General features: G+C 43.3%; 1 protein-coding gene across 1 annotated transcript in view; it reads left to right on the forward strand.

The window, feature by feature from the left end:
• The first annotated feature begins 556 nt into the window (after positions 1–556).
• Positions 557–22278, forward strand: part of LOC126397199 (chymotrypsin-like elastase family member 3B) — a 77465-nt gene continuing 55743 nt past the window's right edge. The window contains exon 1 of the mRNA XM_050055792.1: positions 557–966. The gene's annotated coding sequence lies outside the window, so the exon portion shown is untranslated. The remainder of the gene's footprint in view (positions 967–22278) is intronic.

A 22278-nucleotide genomic window follows, 5' to 3' on the forward strand; every position in this document is an offset into this window, starting at 1 on the left:
TTTTTTTTAGAAACTCCATTAGAATGAATAGGCACCATCTTGGGGTCCGGTATGTAGTTATCATTAAAATCTATGATGACTTCCTGCTCCCTATGTAGATATAAGAAAGTTTGGGGGGCGGGGATGACATGCAGCGAAGGACCAGGGTTTGGAATCGAATCTGTGGCCATTGTGAGAAGGACGCAGCCTTTATACCTTGGTCACCCACTAGCTCACCTGTAAGAGTGGGCGCCCCATAAACTGTTTACTCTGAGGTGACCAAAACACAGCAATTATCCTTTTCTGGTTATTATACACTATAGAAGACATGTTGTTTTTAATATCATATTCCCTTTCTGACAGTATCCTCCTAAATCCTACACATTGGACCTTTAATCCCCAGACACAGGTGTGACAGTCTATCCTGTTTGTTTATAGTGTTTTCAGTTTATACGCCGCGGATTGGTCCATAGAGAGAGACGTCACATTTATAAGATTGTGATTGGTCAACAGGTGGTTTAGGGGTGGGACTAAGAGGCAGAGCACGGACAGCAAACGGTTTGTGTGTGACAGGGCGCCTACGACTCAGCCGTTATTTTGTGGTTTCTCTTAATGTAGCAACCAAAGTAAACACAGTGTACGATAGTAGCCCAGCTAATTTTATTAAGAGTGTGTTTTACGGCCAAGAGTTTAGTCTACTGTGCTTGTGGGAGCTTTTCTTAATTCCGTAGGCTACTAGTTTGCTGCTCAGCTAACCTTAGTTGTTAGCATCTCGCTAACGTTATGCTAGCAGTGTTTGTGTAAGCTCTGGAGCCTAGAGAGCACACTCACTGATACACCTCTGACCTTGGCGGACTCCAGTCATCCTCTTTCTCCACTTTACCACCATGACGCAGTTGGACTTTCTTTCATCACTGCCATTGGGGCCGAATACAAACCGTCAGCGGCCATTGGAGGAGGGATGTTGGGCTGTTCGCCGTGGGTTAGGTGAGTAATTGTGCAGTGTTGAATTGCTCCTGCAACTACTGCTGATGTTGTTTTATTTGTGTTTATTACGGCTTTTTGCTGTGTTTTTGTGTGGGCCCACAAGGGTTAAGCAGTAAAAATTTTTAGTGGTTTATGCAAAGTTTATGCAAAAGGAGTTTAGCTGTTGAATAATTAATACCAGCTTACAACATTTGCCTATGACGTGTTGTGGAGTAGAAGAAAAAAGTGTCAGTAAATGGAACTACTCAAGTAAAGTAGGCCACAAGTACCTGAACATTGTACTTAAGTACTGTATTTAAGCAAATTTACTTAAGCCTATTTATGTTACACCACTGTACCTTCAGAGCATTCCCACATTGTATGCATTTAAGACAATGGTTACATGTTAGAAAATGAACTATTCAGCTATTGGCATGTTTCGTCCAAAATGACTGATATCAAATGAACACACAGTCACACTATTTTACCAAAATTTAAGCTGGGAAACTGGGAAGTTGTGAGTCATACAAGCTTTAATTCAAGACATATCAAATTAAAAGGTAACACAGGTGGTAGCCTAGTATTGGGAAGCATTCACACTGGTGCTATTTGGTCCGCTTTAAACGAACCCTGGTCCACTTCCACGGATAATTCGATTCGTTTGGAGTGGTGTGAATGCTCATTCGAACGCTGGTGCGGACCAAATAAGGGAACCCTGATCCGTTGAAAATTGGGGATCTCAGTTCACTTGCAAGTGAACCCTGGTGCAGTTCACTTAAAGTGGGAAATGCAAATCCACTATCCCGCGAACCAAAGAGAGGAAGTGAACCAAAGAGAGCAAGTGACATAGAGTGCAGTGCATTTTGTGTAGAAAAAACAAAGCCAACAGCGCGATTCGGGAGAAGCAGAGGTAAAAAAAAAAAGAAAATGTTGGAAAATGTCTTGTGGGCAGACGTGGAGTAGCGAGGAGGCTCAGGCGCTTATTGATATATGGTCAGAGGACTATATATATATCGCAGTTGACCAAGCCAGCTGAAGGGGAAGGTTTTCCGTATTCGGTTCTGGCCAATCAATGAGCCGGGTTTTCTTCTTCCTCATGCTTTTTTTTCTTCCTGGTCAGTGGTCGTTTCGGGCAATACCGCCCCCAAACGAGCAGCTGTTGTAACTGCGTGACATTGTCCAGGCAGTTTATTCCGCTCTAAAAAGTGCAGTGTGAAAGTGTGAATGCACCCTCAGAGTGTGATTTAAGGTAAAGAGCCCATAGCACTGTATTCTATGGTACTTGGTACAAGTAAAGAGCTTCATGAGCAAGTGCCTCTCGTCTGTGGATTATCTTGAGTAGCTGGGTTGTGCTTTCTGGAAAGAGACATTAGTGATACGTTTTTCAAATGTATTTTTTTTTTTGGCGCTTTGAACGCCACAAGCCGAGTGCCGTAGCCATCCAGTTCCATTATATTGGAGAGAAGGCAGATGTCTCTACAGCTGATATCCCCAACACTCGGCAGCTCACACCACAACAGTCTAGATTGGTAAATAGCACAGGTAAGAGGAAAATGTTTGTTTTAGATTTGGGGTTGAATAGGCAGGGATCAAACGTGATCAAACCAGATGGTAGGGGAATAGATTGAGTTTCATGCAGGAATAATTTAACTCTTCTGGAACATTTCACGTCAAACACATGGCCCGGGTAGCACTCCTCCGGGGGAGAGGTTTATTTCACTGCCTTGTACCTGTCGTGCTCAGATCTCTGCCATCACAGTTTCCCTACTTCAGTTCAGTTCACCTTTGGGCACCACAAAATGCACCACATATACTTTGTGGGAATACATTTAGGTGTAATGCACTTGATTCAGTGCTGGCAGGATATCCAGAAAGTCCCAGGTTTTTCCATGCTGGGGACCACAGTCGAGTTGAACCTCATAGACATGACATCATGCGACAGATGGATGCATGTTAACAGGCAGCCCTCGATGACCGCATTTCATTTTAGCCATTACGTTAAGTGTCTTTTGCATAACCTGAGTTTTGGATTACTTTGACTCAATTTCTTGAAGTCACCTACACAGAGGAGGGCTGTGTTTGAAGCATTCAGACATGTTTGAATGGAGTGAAGTGCTCTGCTGCTGTGAGGCAGACACAGGGTGAGGCTTGCAACAGGTTAGATGATTTCTAAGTTATTGCATTTGCAAATGTTTTGGTGAGGGAGTGTTACTGACAACAATTATGTCAGTACCATCAGCATTTTCCATTCCTGCTCTCTTATTGCAGCCTGATCAATGTGATGATTCACAGCATCTAGCGGCTTTTACAAGCACATGAAAGACAACTGTAGTTCACATTGCCTCTAACTATTCTGGCACAGCACATCACTATAGTCCAGCATTTAACAAAGCCTCATTCAGGCATGGGAGACGTAACGTTGTTGGCTTCATCTATCTGTGAAAGTGATGGCTTTTGTCTGTTGATGTTTTTATGACTTTGACTACGACTCCGACATTACAGGATAGTTACACAAAGAGCCAAAATGCTTGTGTGTTATTTGGCACCTTGTTTGCAAGAGAGAGAGAAAGAGAGAGCAGCTGTAAATCAAAAACGTTATGATAGCAAAGAAGAGGAGATACTTATTAAGCTGTCGAAACCCTAATTAATGACTATCATGGGAGAAAGTGATGCTAACATGGAGAACATAAATATCTGTGCAAAATGCCTTGGCAATCTATCCTGTAGTTCTTAAGATATTCAGCCTGGACCAAGTTTAAGTTTGGTTTAAGTTTATTTAATTTATATAGCACTTTAAATAGCATAACAGGCGTTGCACCAGAGTGCTTCACAAAACAGACCTACATATATACTCGGGCTGGGTATTGGCACTGGAAACCTTTAAGGTACTGACCGAAATAACCCAGTGCCAAGTAGTATCAAAACCTCTCCAGTCAAATGATACCTGCATTTGATCCTTTCTGTACCCAGATTTAGGAAAAAAAGTCAATTACTCCAAGCATTCTTCGATTTGATGCGAAGGGTGATTGGCCCAAGGGCACAACCAACATGCCACAGTGGGTGGATCTGAGCGGTCTGGTGGTGCTGTGAGGGGTGAGAAGTTCTGAGATATATGTAGGGGCAAGATCATGGAGAGACTTACAGACAATGACAAGGAGTTTTAAGCCAGTGTAAGGATGCAAGGATAGGGGGTGATGTGGTCTCGTTTCTTGGACCTTGTTAATAACCAGGCAGCAATGTTTTGAACTAGTTGTAAACGGGAGATTGTAGCCTGAGAAATGCTTAGGTAGAGGGAGTTACAGTAGTCCAGTCTGGGTGATATTCATGCATCAGTGACTCCTTCTAGATCAGAGGATGATGCCTAATTTTGGAGATGGTTCTGAGTGGGAAGAGGCTGGACCTGAAAACTGAATTTATCTGCCTGTGAAAAATTAAGTCGCCATCAAATATAACACCCAGGCTCTTAGCATGTGGTCTAGTGGAGGCGTAAGGGTAATTGAGGTTCTGGGCAATAACAGTGGTATGATTTGGGTGGCCAAAGAGTAGCATCGCTGTCTTGTCCTCGTTTAACTGCAAGAAAAAGGCCAAGTGGTAGACTGACCTGACAAACTGAAATTTCCATCCCTAGAGCCATGCCGCCCGCATGGCCAAAAATATAGGTCTCAAAAATATTGGAACAAAAGTGCTTTTGAAAAAAGAAAAAGAAAAAACTTGTAAATTTGAGATTAAGTGCTACTTTTGAAACAGTCAGCATCCCATTTTGTAAAAATACCTCAAAGGAATAGCTTTTATTTATGCAGATTTTGGAAGATGATGAAATGAGGTACAGTTGGCAATATGTAATCCCTCTTGAAAACATTTCAAAGTCATTCCAAAGAGAAAAACAGATTGAATGAGTGGGCGAGAGACGGAAATAAAGAGACAGACAGAAGAAATGGACTTTTGGGATTATGATTGATGACTGTAATTAATACCCAAAGCTTTATTTAAAAGGTAGTTGCATTTAAGACTAATTAGTTTAGTTTTTCAACGGAAATACTCTAAAATCCTCAGTGTTTTCAGTGTTATCTGCTTTCAGATTTGGCTGTGTCTTTCTTTTGGCAGAGGACTTTATTTAATGTGTTTGCTTCAGTCTTAAAGGTTGAAATCCGATGATACCGTATCCTTTCTGTGGCGTATCTTTTCCCTTGCTCTCTCTGCTCGCTGTGAGTTATAGTCAAACTCAGCAGTTTCTCCATCTCTTCTTCCACCACTAAAGTTCCTTTGGAGAGTCGCCTTCTCAGCCGTGAAAATCATTCCTGTGTTTAGATGCAGCCCTGTGACATGGGCTTTTAGCACCGTGAGACCAATGAAGCGTTATCGGCTGTCCAGTGTGGTCTCAGAGTTCACAGCTACTCAACACACAGACACCAGCAGCAAAGTTAGACTGCAGTTCTTACTCGAAAAAGAAAAAAAAAATCAGCAGAGATCTGTAAAATAAAGTGGTGATTAAACACAAAGCCTTTATGGCAAAATTCTGGAGAGCACATTACGCCTCCACGAGACCCTGGAGGACGGGGGATGAAGGACGTGTTACAGTGCAGAGGCCAATCCGTCACATAACGGGTCACGATCCAAAATACCTCTTTTGAGCACCGATCTCCTGTATAAAACTCCAGAAAGCCTCCAGACGGGAACTAAAAGTGACTAAGTGTTCCTGTTTGAGTAAGTGAGTGTGTGCCTGTGTCTTTCTGTCTGTGTGAGTCAGTGAGCGTCTCCAGGCTGTACAGTAGATAAGAAAGGGCAGCGAGAGGCACGGGGGTATCCATTACTCACTGGATGCCTGTAGAGAGCAGAAGAGGCAGCACCTGAATCCGGTTTAATGGTGGAAATGGATGCACAGTCTCCCCGCAGAGTAATCCCCTTTATGGCCAGCGCTCACCTGTGATATATGGAAAGAAGACAGATGCCAGTGAGGGAGGCAGTGGGACACAGAGGTGATTGGACAGACTCTTCTGGGTGATGCGGAGGCCGAGTGCAGCTTTGAACTCATGCCATAGTCCAGGGTCATGCAGGGGGTGATTGAGTGCTGCTGCGCTCCCACAGGAGAGGAAAAGGATGAGAACTTACTTTCAGAAAGCCAACTGGAAGAAGATGATCTTAATGGCAATACTTAAAGCCAAGTTTGTTACAGTGCGCTCGGACGTTGGCCTCATCTTAAGTAAATTCCAACTGCCACGAGTTACCTAAAACAGGCCAAGCTCACTAACAGTACAACTTCTGAGAAGTTTTATCACAGTCAGTGCTCGAGGTGGAGAAATAGCATTTTTATGTATTAACAGCAAGATAGAAAATCATTAGGTATTACATTTATAATTTCTACATTTAATTAAAGATACTTTAGCTAGCTACTTTAGATAGCTACTAATAACTGTTGAAAAAAACAAACAAACGCTAGATTGATTACATGGGAAAGTTAGTGTGTTTTTTGTCCAGTGGGAAAGAGGCTTAAGAAATATTCTGATGTTCACAACATAAATGTATTAAAACAAGATCAAGAGTCTGCAGCCATGCTAGCACCTCTGTGAGGCTTTACAGTGGTGCTTTGAGCTGAATGCTAACGTCAGCATGCTAACAAGCTCACAAGGAAAATGTTAACATGTTGACTGGGTTTACCATGCTCACCAGTTTACTTTAGTTCTTTAGTTTGCTTATATTTGCTGGCTGATGGAAATGTCAGTTTCACAGGTAATTATTTATAAACCAATGTATCAGACAAATTGAAGAGCATTAAAGGGATCAAGTTTAATTCAATCTGAGGGGGACATGAATGTCTCAAATGTGATATTAACACTCTTAAAAGTAGTGGTAATGTTGACTTGCTTTGGCTGCTCGAGGTCTGCTTTACGCACTGTGTTTGCATAGGATGTGAAATCTGTTGTGTTGCTGCTTGACTCCACATGACAGAAAATCCTGTTAGTGTCATGTCGTGTTACACGTTAGGAGCAGGGGCAGCTTCCATGTAACGTTGCAAACTTTAACCTGATGCAGATTATTAGCTGGCGGCAGAGAAAAGCAGCCAGGCCAGAGCAAAAACAGGTGAAACGACTTGGGTCATGTACTGCTCCTGGGTAACGTAGTCTCATTCGGGCTATTATGAGTCGCCCGGAGAACCTGGCCGGGGGAAAGCAGATAGCGTGTGAGTGAAAGTGTGCGAGAAAAAGTTATGTTGCTGACAATAAAGAAATGCAGAAGCGCAACCCCACTTTAAGCAGAGTATTCCTACTGTAAAGTGGAAGCAGGAACAAAAGTTCAGTCCAGGAAGTGAACACGCAACTGAACCAAGACACTTTAATCAAATCGGACAAAGGTGCAGCCCAAAAAAAAAACAAGGATAATGACTGTTGCTTTTGTTTTTTAATATATCTTTAATTATTGGCCTCAGAGTTTCACGCCTTGTCTTTATCTTATTTAACAGAAATGAATAAAACAGAGCTGCCTGCAACTGTTTACTTCCACGTGTTTTCCAGTGTTTAAGCATTTCTGATCATATTATGTCATAAAGAATTTATAACAAAGCAGTGAAATTTAACGAGTCCAAGTGAGTGTAAAGATGTTTGCCTTCATACTTTTTAAATATTGATAGACTACTTTTGGATTGTAATAAAAGAAACAAAGTTAATATCCAAAGCAGTGGCAAAGGTCCTGCAGGCCGATTCATATACAGTATAAAATGAAAGCTGATATCCACAGTCAGGCATTCATTTCTCTGTGTTGGCGCACGTGTATGCAGTGGTGTGTGTGTGTGTGTGTGTGTGTGTGTGTGTGTGTGTGTGTGTGTGTGTGTGTGTGTGTGTGTGTGTGTGGGGATGGTGAAGACATATGAGCCTGTTAAATAATTGATATGTTTATGCCGTACCTGTTTTGCATTTGCATCTAAATACTTTATATTGAAATATTGCTGTGGGGATGTGACCATGTTGGGAATGTCAGCACAATCCAAAGTGAATGAATCACTGCACACACACACACACACACACACACACAGGCCTAGTTGTTGTTAGCGGTTATGATCTGTCACAGGGCCCCCTCTTTCACACTGGAGCGTAGGGGGAGTCAGAGCACAGAGGACTCAACTACCAAAGCTTTTTATTGCTTTATTGCTTCCTCCCAAAGAAAAGGAGCACAAAGGACTGTAGAGCCACCCCCTCCCCGACCTCCCCTCAGCCCCCCACAGACCCCCTCCTGCTGGGAAGAACAGGCCTGCGGTGGGCAGGAGGCCTCCCCCTTTCTGAAGGCCAGCCTCTGAATAGTCGGCTGCGGTCATCGTTATCCTCCCAATTACCACTCGTTTGTCTCCAGTGAATTCAATTAGAGCCATATTCATGAGTGACCAGCAGGGGAGGTGTGCGTGTGGGAGGGCGGGTCACTTCCCTACACCACATCAGAGCACTGTAGGTCAGCCCTTGTTCTGCCAAGACATCCATACATATGCGAGGCAGCTTCTTTTTCTGTGGAAAAGAACAGAGCAGTGAGGAGCAGAGGATCACGCAGAGATTGTGATGAAAATAAGTTAAAGAACATAATTAAAGACGATGAAAATGAACCAAAAACAAAGAGCAGGCTAGATTTTCACTATGAGACTGGATACTAGTCTTGTTTTTACATTGTCCTACCAAGCAATGTAATTGTATTTGATTTATATAAACGGCACAGGACAAATGGGAACATTTTTGAGTATTGTTGTCAATAAGCATTCATTTACAGATTGTCAGAGCAAAAATGTTTACACGTCTATGGTAAAACTGTCGTTTCAGAATAATTTTAATGCTTATATCTCAATGTGATAAAGGTCTTAACTCACTGAAACATAATGTAGTTACTGAAATGCCTTTTAAGATTTTTTGTCTTTATTGATAGGATAGCTTCAAAAGAGAGGAAACATGGGACAGAGAGGGATGACATGCAGCAAAGGGCTGGAATCAAACCCAGGCCGATTCGGAGGACTCAGCCAATTTGGGGTTCCCTCGAAGTGCTTTTTAAACAATTGTCGTGTGTAACCTCGAGGTCTTAACAAGACTGTGTCCAAAACCATTCCCTCTCCCTCTGTTTAACCACTCCTTGTATAATAACACTCAGTAGTTTACTTTGTAGTGAGCAATAACTCGGACACTGACTAATCCTCATCATTTTACGTCACCACTGAGATGCAGAGACGCACAACTGTAAATTCCAGATCTGTAAGGACGCATTCACACTGGCGCTATTTGATCCACTTTAAACAAACCCTTGTCCGCTTCCACAGATAGTTCGGTTCGTTTGGAGTGGTGTGAACGCTCATTCGAACTGGTGTGGAAATGCAAACGGACCATCCAACCAAACAGAGGAAGTGACATAGAGCACAGTGCATACGTATGATTTACGGACAAATATGTGATCTGAAAACTTTAAAATCCTTGCAATACCTCGCTCTGTGTCTGTTTAACCACAGCAACACATCATAGTCTCTTGCTCAATGAGCCGGGTTTTCTCCTTCCTCATGCTTTTTTTCTTCTTGGTCAGTGGTTGTTTCGGGCAGTACCGCCCCCAAACGAGCAGCTGTTGTAACTGCGTGACATTGTCCAGGTGGTTTGGTCCACTTTAAAAAGAGCAGTGTAAAGTGAACCAAACCAAATGAAGGTGTGACATTGTTTGGCATTCCCCACCCAACTGAACTGAGTCCCTCAGCCTATCGTGGTGTGAATGCATCCTAAAATGCGAGCATTGTGTTGTGAGATTGTCAGCAGAAAGAAGGGTGGGCCACGTGCCATTGATACTACTTTTTTATTCCATTGTTGAATTTCTGAGGCTGCTAGTGCAGTGGTTCCCAATTGGTGGGTAGCGGTCCAAAAGTGGGTCGTGAGTCAACTGAATGGACTGCAAGTGACTGGCAAACGTGTCAAGATTGTAAAAAAAAACCCCCCACTATATTTACACAGAGCTTTTATTTTGAAGTGCTGCTATAAGATTGAGTGAATAACAGACAGCTACTTACCAGAGACGACAAATTAGCTCATCAACATGGCCAAGTATGATGCTGTATATATGATGCTGAATATATTAGTTATATTTATAACTAATGACAAAGGAGAAATCGGGACTGGACCAGTTGGAAACCACTGATATGATGGATACTCAAAGTGGTAGGGTGTAAATATTGGGCACAATATTGAAAGTAGGGAATGATTTCAGACAAACAGTGCTTTGAGCTAACGCTAACATTCGCATGATCACAGTGACACCGCTGATGTTCCGATCACTTTAAGTCCTTTTGAAACTGACTTTAGGGCATCTTAAGCTTCTGAACTACGACATATTTCCATGTGAAACACAATATTTGAGCAGCGTACAGTTGCAAGAGGGATTTAAATCAATTTGCAATCAACTGGACTGTTGAAAGTTGTTGAGGGTGATACGGAGCCATAGCGTGGTCCACTGCTAAGCAGACTGTTGGCTCCACACACACCTCCCTTGCCCGCTCGATCAGGAGGAGGACGAGGGAGGGGTGAATGAATAAGATCTCTGTGACATTGTTTGTAAATGAAAACAAAAGTTTTGCCCACTGATATCCAAACACACATCTAGTCCTATTTCTCCCCAAATTGCTCTGTTAGCTGTTACAGACCACAAATGGTGAAGTGATTTGATGAACTTTTGTGAACACCCCGAAAGGCAGAGTATTTTAACTGTTCTCTTTAACTACAGAAAGAGAAAAGACAGGGATTTGGATGTTGAAATACTACTATTACTTAGTATTTTTAATTACATGGAGACTTTTAGTTTAGGGTGTTATCATCATGTTGTTAATTTTGCAAGTATTTGGTCATAAACCAATTGAAGAGGTCGCCCAAGTCACAAGGATTCTTCATCTGGAGAGCATGAATGTCCAAAACATTTCATGGCAATCCATCAAATAGTTGTGGAAATATTACAGTCTGGACCAAAATGGTGGTCCCACTGACAGACTGACATTGCCATGCCTGGAGTCATGCTGCTAGCGTTGCCAGACATGTAACTTTTCAACCAAATTTAGTGATGTTACTGACTCTGGTGTGAGACGGCAGTGCAGAGGAAAATGTTCCCCAGTGAGTTCAGGTTTCAGTCTGGTGTCTCTGCCCTCGGTGCTGCTGCGTAATGCTGTCCTCGCATGCAAGGCAGACAGGATGTGTCAACAGATAAAGCCAAATGAAACACATCTGTCCGGTAGTCTGGAGCAGCTTCACTGCGGTCAGCGTCGTGTCAGCACGGGGACACGCTGATCGCACTGGAAGCACAGACTCCAGACCCCCGTCTCCACGGGGAGAAGAAGAGGACATTTTTGAGTGGTGAAGCAGAATGGGTGAAGTGCTTATCCCTCTGCGTGTCTGACACTCGGGGCAACAGGGAAATCAGATAAGATGTCACTGAGGTTGAGCGACTCTGACGTTTTCATTGAGAGGCCTGGGCTGCTGCCGCTCTCCATGAACCACGAGATGGGATCCAGTTATGAGTTTTCACTTTCTGTCTTGGCTTATATCTGCACTTAAGATGAGTCACACGAATTTAAACATGCAGCCAGCCAGTCAGTGTCATGCTTTTGTGAGTTTGACCACTTCCTCACCTTCAACACCTTTTCAACCATATTTCTGTGTGTGTGAGGGGCCTTCTGTTGAATTATGTCTTCTTTAAAGCTGCAATAACTGAGCGTCTGGTCACTTGGGAGCAGCAGAAAAAAGCTGTGAACAAAACTCTGACATTGTAAACTTAGCCTATTTCACATCCAGCAGACCCGGAGCAACATTATCATTCATTTGGGGTTGTGGTTTTGGCCACCTGGCATGTGCTCACTCTCTTTTTAGCTTTGTTCAGGGCTCCACCAGCCCCTGAGGGGAAATATCTGTCTCTTTTGCAGCTAAATGCTCCACCGTGTGCACCAGCCAGTTGTTAACTATGTCTGTCTGCTGTTTGGTGGTGAGTAGATAGTGGACAGTTGGGTTTTAGAGCTTTATCTCTACAACCCCCCCAGCTCCCTGCTGCTTAAAACAACACTGATGAGAGCGGTGAGAGTGAACCAAAATAGTTAAATTGCAAGCCAGAAAACTAAAACAATGAGCTGAAAAACAAAGCTTTAGACCTCCATAGAGCTCAGAGGAACTGCAGTGAGGTGATAATTCTGTGCCTGTACCTTTCACATATACATAAGGCTGTAGCTGACTCAAATCAGATTTAGCTGTTCAATATGAATATTTGACGATTTTCGACGCTAGACATCAAACAAAAGCCAGAGACTGTGTCGTGTTAAGTTGCTGTCAGCTGTGAATTTGCCACTTCTGAGCAGAGGAGCCTCAAGGTGCAGAGTGTCTCCCTCTGGGCTGCTGCATCATGTCCACTGCAGCTTCTTCCAAAAAACAGCATGAAAGTCATGAGAGCTCATTCCACAGCAAAATCTGTGGACCAAAACGTCCTCAGAAACACACTGCACAGCACTCTGGCTAACAAAAACTAAAATAAGGAAAAAGAAAAAAAAAAGGTCACTCAACTTGAAGCAATCTCAGTTGACTTAGGCCTCATTTACACCGCAAGCGATGCGTTCGGTGTAGCGGCAGCACACGTGTATTCACACCGAAACCGAACAGACACGTCACGCAGCGGCTGTTGCTGTCCCGTCAAAATACAAACCACACCTGAACAGTTGGTGGCAGTAGTGCACTGTGTTTGCAAAACTCCAATAAACCCCAAAGAAGAAGAAGTGAGTTTGGACCCAAAGCCCAGGTTGGACAGGTTCACGTACCAGTGATTATTCCAACGCTTGGTGAATTAATATTTAGCACTAGAAATGGGTAAGTAGTCTTTGTCTTCTTTGTATTACTACTAAACATGAGTTCGCGTGTGTTGTGACCTCTCTCAGCCACCGTAGATGTGGATTTTTTGTTGAATACAGCGACCATTCGCTTGCGACTTGCGCAAAAAAACGGTGTTTCTTCTATTTTCGGGCTTGCTCGCGAAAGCAGCATGACTTGAGCAGCACGTAGATGCGGTGTGAATGCTCTAACCTGTTAACATGCTCGCCGAAATGAAAACACGAGTAAACAGCGACCGTTCGTGAGCACTATGCGAACACATCGCTTGCGGTGCAAATGAGACCTTAGGGGTCACCGACTGTCGTTTTGAATGTCCGACTTTGAAGGGGCAGCCCTACACATATTTATTTAATCCACTGTTAAAGGAGTACTTCACCCAGAATATGATCACATGTTTTTCAGTGACTTACCCTGTGTTATGTTTGTTTATCTCGCATGCCTCCACAGTGAATAGAGAATTCAAAAAAGGCAAAAAAATGTGGTGAATTGCAGTAAAAAAACAAAAGTAAAACTATATCAAAACATCAATTTACAAACTGTCACACAACTCCTGCTGTATAATCCAAGTCTCATTTATCCAGTCTTACGCTCAGTACTTCCCAAACACATACATTTTTTAATAAAACCTTGCAGCGTAAAATAGTTCAGCAGTACTGCAAACTGTCTCAGCATGGGCAGGTAGCGCGCCTGGGTAAGCACATGTAATGCACGAGCAGTGTTCAAATGCATGTGCTTGCCCAAGAGACTTGAATTATACTGCAGGAGTTGTATGAGAGTTGGTAAACAGATGCTTTGTTATAGTTTTGCTGTTGCTAAACGAGGTCCCCGTTTGCTTCAATTCACGAAGAATGTTCGGTTTTTTTTGGATTCTTCATTCACTGTGGAGGCATTCAAGAAAAACAAAGTTTCCCTCACAAATTAAGCGTATTACAGAGTGAGTAATTTATATACAAATGATAATTTTGTGGGTGAAGTATCCCTTTAAATTAAAGAATACTGATTATAGCAGCTTTAAAATGGATCCCTTTTTAGATATCGGGCTGCGGAACAAGGGTGTGGTCATACTGCAGGGGTTTCTGGCTGAAGCCTTCCTCTCCGCTCTTTTTCACTTGCATGGAGCTGTAGCACCTAACAGCATTTTTCTGTGTAGCGACTGTGAGCGTGTGTGTGTGTGTTTGTGTTAAGGAGCAGGACCGCGGGAATGATGTGTGGTGGCGTGGTGACTGTGGTGGCTTTCTCTTTCCCAGCCCTCTCTGTAGCTGTTCTTGTGATTATCATGATTTTAACTCTGTATTTTAATCGCATAATTTTAACCTAGTGACTGATCCACCGCCAAGTCATATTTCTCTGGTAAAATGGAAAAAAATAGAAGAGTATCTTTGATTTCTCTGGTTGGCTCTTGTCATGCATCTATCTCTTTTTATTCCGCATGATCTTCGCAGCACTTAAACTCAGAGCCACGTTTTCTTGTATATTCTGTGTGAGTGTTAAAATGCAGTGAGTATAAAGACCCTGCGTGGTGTGTTTGGGCTGCTGCCTAATGCCTTCATTCAGACTGAAGGATGAGCGAGTTCACTTAATGTGACACTGAACTAAATATCATGCTTCGCAAATTCTGATGAGATGATATACTAGTCCGCGATGTGTGTGTGCTATCATGTAGTTGTGTGTACACTTAACTGTACATGTATCCATGCTTGAATGTTAAGCAGCCTTGGTGCACATTCATGTCATTAGCCCTCAGAGCTCCAGCGTGTGTGTGTGTGTGTGTGTGTGTGTGTGTGTGTGTGTGTGTGTGTGTGAGGTCTGCACACTTGGAGGACCCCATCGGCCTTGCAGCCAGGGCACACAGGCCCCTGCGTCTCCTGAAATCACCTTCATGTGGAGTGACTTTTTGCTCCACCAGCGACAGGGCAATCCCACTCTTCATTTAATGGCTCATAATTACTTCAGAATAGTTTAACGATTGCACTAAATTCAAGCTGAAGTGTGTAGGCCTCTTGTCTCCGGGATACAGGGCGAGCCTGGCCAATACTTTCCCTACTGCGTCCAGTACAATGGGCCGACAATCAGAACGGGTCTTCACTACTGGAAATTATCAGCAGAGCTGTAGAGAGATTATATTAACTTCAATACATTTTTATGGGCAAAGGCCAAAGTAAAGAAGTTTTCCAGAAATGGAATCAGTTTGGCTTCATTTCACTCGTGGCATTAAAAATCAAGAGTAGCATCCAAAAAAATGAAATAACTTTGCCCAGTGGAATATAACTGCCCACAGTCAGACAGTTTAAAGAGGCTGGAAAGTTTCATATTACTGCTCTTTTATGAAAACAAATGTATTTCTTTCTGAGAGACAGGCCTCCTGTGATGTGCTTTTTTATCCTATAACCCCTGTATTCTTGTATTTCTCCGATGTAACAAGGCCAGGAGGTTTTAGAGAAAAAAAAATAAGTAAGGAGAGAACCAGAGCATAAAAAGATTCTTACAATATTATGCAACCCCTCTTGATGCTGAACATGCTGTTTCAGCTACCAGATGTGATTCTGCACATGTAAATGCAGAAAAGACAATCCTGGTGAAGGACTAACGCAGTCACTCTCTGCGCTTTCTGTGCCTTAATAAGCTTTACTGATGAGTTCATTTGTGTAAAAGTATGAGCTCACTCCATAGTTGGCGCACATGCAACCCAGTCAAAACACAAGGAAACGGGTCCAAAAACAAAAACAAGCTTGTGCTCTGACTTTTGGGGGTGTTCATGGGATCACACACCGTTGCCGCTTTCTAAAGGTCACAAGGTTTTGGAAAGAAAAGCCCATCTGGAGGAACCTATGACACAGGGGTGCAGAATATCAGGTAACACTTGGGCTGTATTTTTTCCACAAGTGTCAACTTTGGAAATGTTAAGCTCTTGTACGTGCGTATGTGTCTGACAGGGTTTCATTTCTGAAGTTCCCAACAGGGATGGCTTTGACTCTAACACTTCACTTTGTGGCTCCGCCAGCGTCGCACTTTAGAAATTCATCTGAGAGGTGGTTTCTGCGGGTATGGAAGCATTATCTGTAACTCCCACTGTTTTTGAAATGTTATATGTCTGTCTCTCTTCCCTAAATAAGTCCTAACTCTGTAGAACAACATGAGCAATATCTTTACTGGTCGTAAATGTTTCTTTTATCTCTGTTGTGACAAATGGCTTTGGTAGCTGTGACAGCAAGCAGCTGAACAGGACACTTTGATTGTATGGAATTAAACGCAAGCAGCTGCGGGGCTAATGGAGGGATATGCCATTTGGCTTTAATTACGGAAATGTCATGAAAGAACCACACCAACACAGAGGAGTTGAAAGAAAAGGGAAAATAAAAGAGCACATGAGAGAACCTCACAGAGCTTGTCTTATGGAGATTTGTAGGATGTAGGAAAAGATCAGAAATATATGACTGGAAATGGAGGAAAGACTGGCTTCTTGTCTTTGACCCCCAAACTGGGATGTTTTATGAGGTTAATGCATTCATTGTTCTCAGATACATATACCTTGCCAGGCTTCACTTGCAGCTTAAAGACATGTAAGGATATCACTTTTTTACATGAATCATTTCACTGGGGGATGGGCCTCCGCTTCACAGGAAAGACAGATCAGTGTTTTAAAAGTATCGTGGGAAAGAATGTTCAGAAATAAAAGCACAAATGAAAAAGATTATGAATATGGTGCAGTTGTAATGTACTGTGATGTCCTGGTCTGTGTTACCTCAAGATTCCCTTTGCATCAAAAGCTGATCAAAACCCTCTATTTCCTCGCTGCCAAAACACAGGACATGTGTGATAGAAAGCTCGTATGGGAAAGAAGTAAAAGTTTAGCGTGTGAAGTTAAACAAGTGGGGTTGTGGAATTACCCTTAAACAGATGCAGCGGATTAGGGGTGGAGCAGGCCACACCCGGCCAGGCACAGACTCATTACACTTTGATTGATTAGTGTGTAATTAGATTGGTCAGTGATCACTGGTTGACAAAAATACGCATCACATCCAGTGCGACCCAACAACAAATCCACACAGTAGCCTGCAGAAGAGTAAAAGTCGTGTCTCAAAGCTTTCCCTTTCCAGACATGACATTTACCAAAGCACGGGGGAATTCCATGTGGTTTTCTGTTGACAGCCGTAAGTGGGCATGGATCACGTAATGCTAAACAATGCTGCCCACTGTTTCGTGCTGGTGACGCAGCGCCAAGGTAAAAGGGTGGCAGATAGTTGATAAAGACCAAGCTATCCCGCAGATAAAAACAGCATCAAGCCTTGGGTGTCCAGTTCAGGACACCACGTTGAATGCAATAATTCAGTGATGCTGGAGTGTCAAGTGTAGGCAGCTGCGTCACAGCTGGTCACGGTTTCCTCTATAAGAGCTGCGGCTTTGGCAGCCACTTCTCCAGAATGGTTATTGTGAGGAGAAGTAGGAGGAAAGGCTGACCACCCTTTCCAAACTAAAGCACAGTGCTCTTTTCTTACTTTGCTTCTTTTTTTTGTCTCTGGTACTTACACGCCCAAGTTGTCCCTTCCCCTGTGCGTTCACACGCAACCAAGCTGTCGTCACTGGCGAGAGCGTTCTTTCCTTTCTGTCCGTCACACACGGCCAGAGGTTAGCCATTCTGGTCTGAGGGTTCCTGCTGAACCCAGACGGCAGGTGAGGTCCCGGTGAGCGCTGAAACCCTGGAATGCAGCATCATAAATAACAAGCTGTTTAAATGTGTTGGACTAACAAGGCCATGTGACCCAGTGGAGTTTTCCACATTCTTCCGCTGATTCCATATTTGCCATGAACAGGTCTAGTTTTTATTGCCAAACATAAACCACGGTAATGACATAGTGTTTTACTACACAGAATATAACTCATCTAACCCAAGCATCTTCAAAATAAACCTGTGTAGGTGTTTTTCATTGGATTCACTGTTAAAGTTACAAAAATGTTTCCATGAGTACTTTTAACTGTCAGCATCCACTCTCAGACTCTGATGTGCTCAGAAAAATGTTACCCTCATGATCAACCCAGTCGGCAGAATAAATTTGTTGCCAATTTGTACGTTTCTCCAAACCACAAATACGTTACATTTGCAGGTTTCATACGTATCGTACCAATTTTTCTAAAGTGATATAGTATATGAGCTGACTTTGTCATCGGGAGGCGGAGGGTATGGTGGATGGCATTTTAGCAAGGCGTGTGTGGCAGAAGTAAGATGCCTGCCAAGATTACGGCCACTGCAGACCACTGCTCAAGACCAACATACGAAAACTCCTGTCAAGATTTAGCAAGTCTTTGCGGTGTTTTCAGCGGCTTTTAGCCTCCAAATGTGGGTGTTAGGGACCCATCACTGTGTTTCCTGCATCATTTTAGGCACTAAACATGGGTGGTTTGTAGCAACCTGTGGCTGCATTTCCACCAAATTTTTAGCCCCCCAATGTGGGTGTTGTAGTGACTTGTCGCTGTGTTTCCAGCAGCTTTTTAGCCCCCAAATGTGGGTGTTTTTAGGGACCCATCACTGTGTTTCCTGCATCATTTTAGGCACTAAGTGTGGGCAGTTTGTAGCATCCTGTGGCTGCTTTTCCAGCAGCTTTTAGCCCCCAAATGTGGGTGTTTTGTCGCTGTGTTTCCTGCAGGATTTTAGGCACTAAACGTGGGCAGTTTTAGCACCCTGTGGCTTTTTTTCCAGCAGCTTTTTAGCCCCCAAGTGTGGGCGTTGTAGTGACTCATTTTTGTGTTTCCTGCAGGATTTTAGGCACTAAACGTGGGTGGTTTGTAGCAACCTGTTGCTGTTTTTCCAGCAGCTTTTTAGCCCCCAAATGTGGTTGTTTTAGAGACTTGTCGCTGTGTTTCCTGAAGCCTTTCGGCCCCCAAATACAGGAGTTTTTAGCAACCCATAACTGTATCTCCTGCAGCGTTTTAGCCCTCAAATGTGGGTGTTTTTAGCGACTCATTGCTGTGTTTTCTGCGTTTGTTCTTTTTTGGCTCCCAAATGGGTCTGTTTATTAATAACCTGTAGCTGATTGTCCAGCAGCTTTTTAGCCGTAAAAAACATACAATTTTTCTGGCGATTGGATTGTCAAAATAAGACTTTGCTTTCTTTACTTTTAGCATGAAAAATCAAAAATATTGACTTCCTGACTTCATTTTTTTCCTCCAATCATAAACCAGTTATTACTCCTGATCTCATAAATGTAATGCACATCCCAGGACTTCCAGGATGTAGTAACCACTTCATCCTGGAGGTGTTCAGCAGCAAATCTGGAAGCTCTTAGGAGCCACTATTACTGTGAATTTATAAGAATGTGGCAGATTATTACTTCAACAGAAGAAGAAAAAAAGTGCAGAGAGTAGCATACATTTTTAATGTACAGCTCTAGGAGGAGGAGTGAAGCTTTGAGGCTAAAGTGTAAGAAGATAAAAAAGAATTCGGGGCATAAGCCAAGCTTGCAGTTCATCATAAGACCCTCCGTTAATAGTTTCCTCCTTCACGGGCCTGAAGGTCTCACTCTCTCCTCTATAACTGAACCATCGCATTGTTAACATTATTTTTCTTGTGTATATTGTGACCACGAAAAAAAGCATCTCAAATAAACCACACTTCCTTTTTCCAGCCTCAAGTTTGTAAATCTATCAGTGAAGTATTTAAAGAGCGTGCTTTGTTTTATGACTGCTACAAGTCTCCCCGAGCTAACCTCGTTCTCACTTCCTGTCAACCTCTCCAGCCCCCTCTTTAGGTTAACACACATTCCACGTAACCCACGGGGGTCCTGCTGCTCATGCCAGGGCGCTCCAAAAACACTGGGATTAGTAACTGTGAATTTCCAATTGTTATCCTTTGTACTACTCATTACAGGGGAAAAATGATCACATTTTTATGTTACAGCCACACACTGCACATCCCATACATCACACAGCTGCTGTACACGCAGTCAACAATGCAGAAATATGAAACACACTTAAATACACCCAGTGGACAGTCAGCACATAGGGACTCAGTTAATCACACATTTTAATGTATAAACACAAACACACATCTGTCTCAGGTCTTTTGGCTATAATTCAACAAAGGTTCCCTCATTCCAGCCCTCAGTTTTTTCTATGCCAGGAGTCAACAGCTAAGTAATGGCGAACGTCTTTGGTCATGCATCTTATGAATGTAGATGATAAAAGAAGGGGGGGATAAATCTACTGTATGTGCTTCACCCTGCACATGTCCCACAAGAAATACGATACTCGCAAATCTCAGAGAGAAACAATGTGACACACGACTTTAATATCTACTCAGTGACAGCGCACGCGAGCCTCGGCCCAGAGCCTCGCGGAGCTACAGTGCGAGCTCCTGCAACCCCGCACACTTTTCCACTGAAACCTTTGGCGGCTATTCTTGTCTCCAGCACCGTGTAATTAAGTTCCTGTCCTTCTCCGCTCTCAAACATTGCTTAACATAAACGGAGACCCGGCTCGTTAATTAGTTCCAGTGTGCGATCACGAGCCGCTGCTCTCCGACGCTGAAATGAACCTGCTCCCTCTCCATGTAAAGCACGGCAGTGGAGAGAGAGGAGGGCCATAAATGAAAGTGGAACATCAATCGTGAGGACGCGATGGGAGGGAGTCCATGTCACCTTAATGAAGAGAGCAAGTTGTATCGCTGGTCCTGACTGTTGGTGCTGGACTATGGAAGAATTAAGGGAGGAACCTTAATTCTTTTCTCTGTTTTGGGCTGCATGGAGTAAATTTTTGGCTCATTGCTTTCCAGTGCTGTAAACAAGAATAAAGCTGTTAGCTCCTTTGTCATTTTTCAACAACATAATGGAAATGTGATAAAACCTAATTAATCAAAAAGGGTTAGAAACGACAACATATTGTTTAAGTAAGAGCTAAAGTCACACTTAGTGCCACTGTGTGATACTGTAAGGTTGTTATCTGTTCTCTTTTTGCATGTATGTATGCTGGGAGGAGGATGTATGCAGTGTTGTTTCCATATTTGACATGAATCATATGTGACAAATCCGTGATGGGATGTATGGTACAGGTGGAAAGATGAAGTTCCCCGGCTTTCATCTTCAGATGCAATTACTGCGCTATGGATGGGCAGCGCTGATTAATGCAGCCCAGTGATATACGGCACCGCAAAATGGAAGGGCATATTTATGAAGTCCTTTAATCTCCCTTGACAACAGCCTCATATGAGCCAACAGGCTCATCTCCGATGGCCACATTAGGCCAACTGTTCTCCCCGCCGTGAATTACTGCTGTCACCTGTCGGAGATTTCACAGGACAGCGCCTCATTTGAGGTCAATTTCTGCCTTTCCCAGCAGATCAGCGGGTCCAGCAGAGAAGCAAGCCGATAAAGTTTTGGATTTTGAGGAGTGCGGATTATAGGATCAAAAGGCGATGGCGCTAATCCCTCCCCGTTATTAAAGATGATAGCGCTATAAATGACAACACATGCAAAACTTCTCCCAACTCCAAACTCTTGGTAGCGTATGTAAGTACTTAGCGGAACCAGGCTCAAGGGATGGGTCCGCCTCCAAGCTGGATTAACCAGGAGAGAAGGGATGTTGATCCTATAGTTACTCGCTCAGTTCCCTAAGTTTCTTTTTTTTCCCACTTTCTCCATGAGGAAGTGCTCGACTGTCTGTGGAATGGAGACAGGAATGCAGCAGCAGCAGAAGCAGCAGCGAGGTTGTGGGAGCTCCTGTCTCTGCACTGTACACTGCAATTATCTCCAGAAGCTCAGGAAGCTAATTGGAAGAGATGTGGGATAAATCCCAGCCTGGGGGAATTGTGCTAATTTTCCACTTTCAGCTGACCTAATAAGAGGGCCATCCACTGCCACTGGAATGATGGTATACTGGAGTAGAGAGGAGGAGGGAGAGAAAGCAGTGCCATTCTCATTCTGTGTTAACATGCATACTTAATGACCCTCACACACTGGAGTCCAACTACGCAGCACAGATTATATTACATCTTCTGCGTTTTGGTGCCTTCTTTCACTTATACAAGCATTCTGGTAATATCCACATGCACGAGTGTGTTATTTCTGGGAAATGAGCCCAGTACCTCTCCAGCTGACACTGCCCTCATATTACTTTGTCCGATGAACATCCCAAACAGCACGGACACTCGCTTCACGGATTCCTCCCGAGCAGTGAAGTGTGCACAACCACAGTCAGGGCTCCTCTGTGCATATGACAAATCTAATCCTCCTCCTTGGAAGTTCTAACAGGGAAGTCTCTATTCAGACACGACCTTAATCACATTAACCCCTTTTTTTTCCAGTGTGTGCCAGACCTTCAGTTTGAACTTAGTTCCAGGGCTCCTGGTAGCTTCCACAGCGTTGGGTTAAACCCGTGCAGAAGTCGTCCAAGAATTCAAGTCAATCTATACCACCGGCCAAGTTTATAAACCACAGTGTGTCACAGAATATATAAAAAATGGGACCTTTGTTTGATGGACAGATAA

This window comes from Epinephelus moara, chromosome 10, assembly GCF_006386435.1.
Source record: "Epinephelus moara isolate mb chromosome 10, YSFRI_EMoa_1.0, whole genome shotgun sequence".
NCBI lineage: Eukaryota > Metazoa > Chordata > Actinopteri > Perciformes > Serranidae > Epinephelus > Epinephelus moara.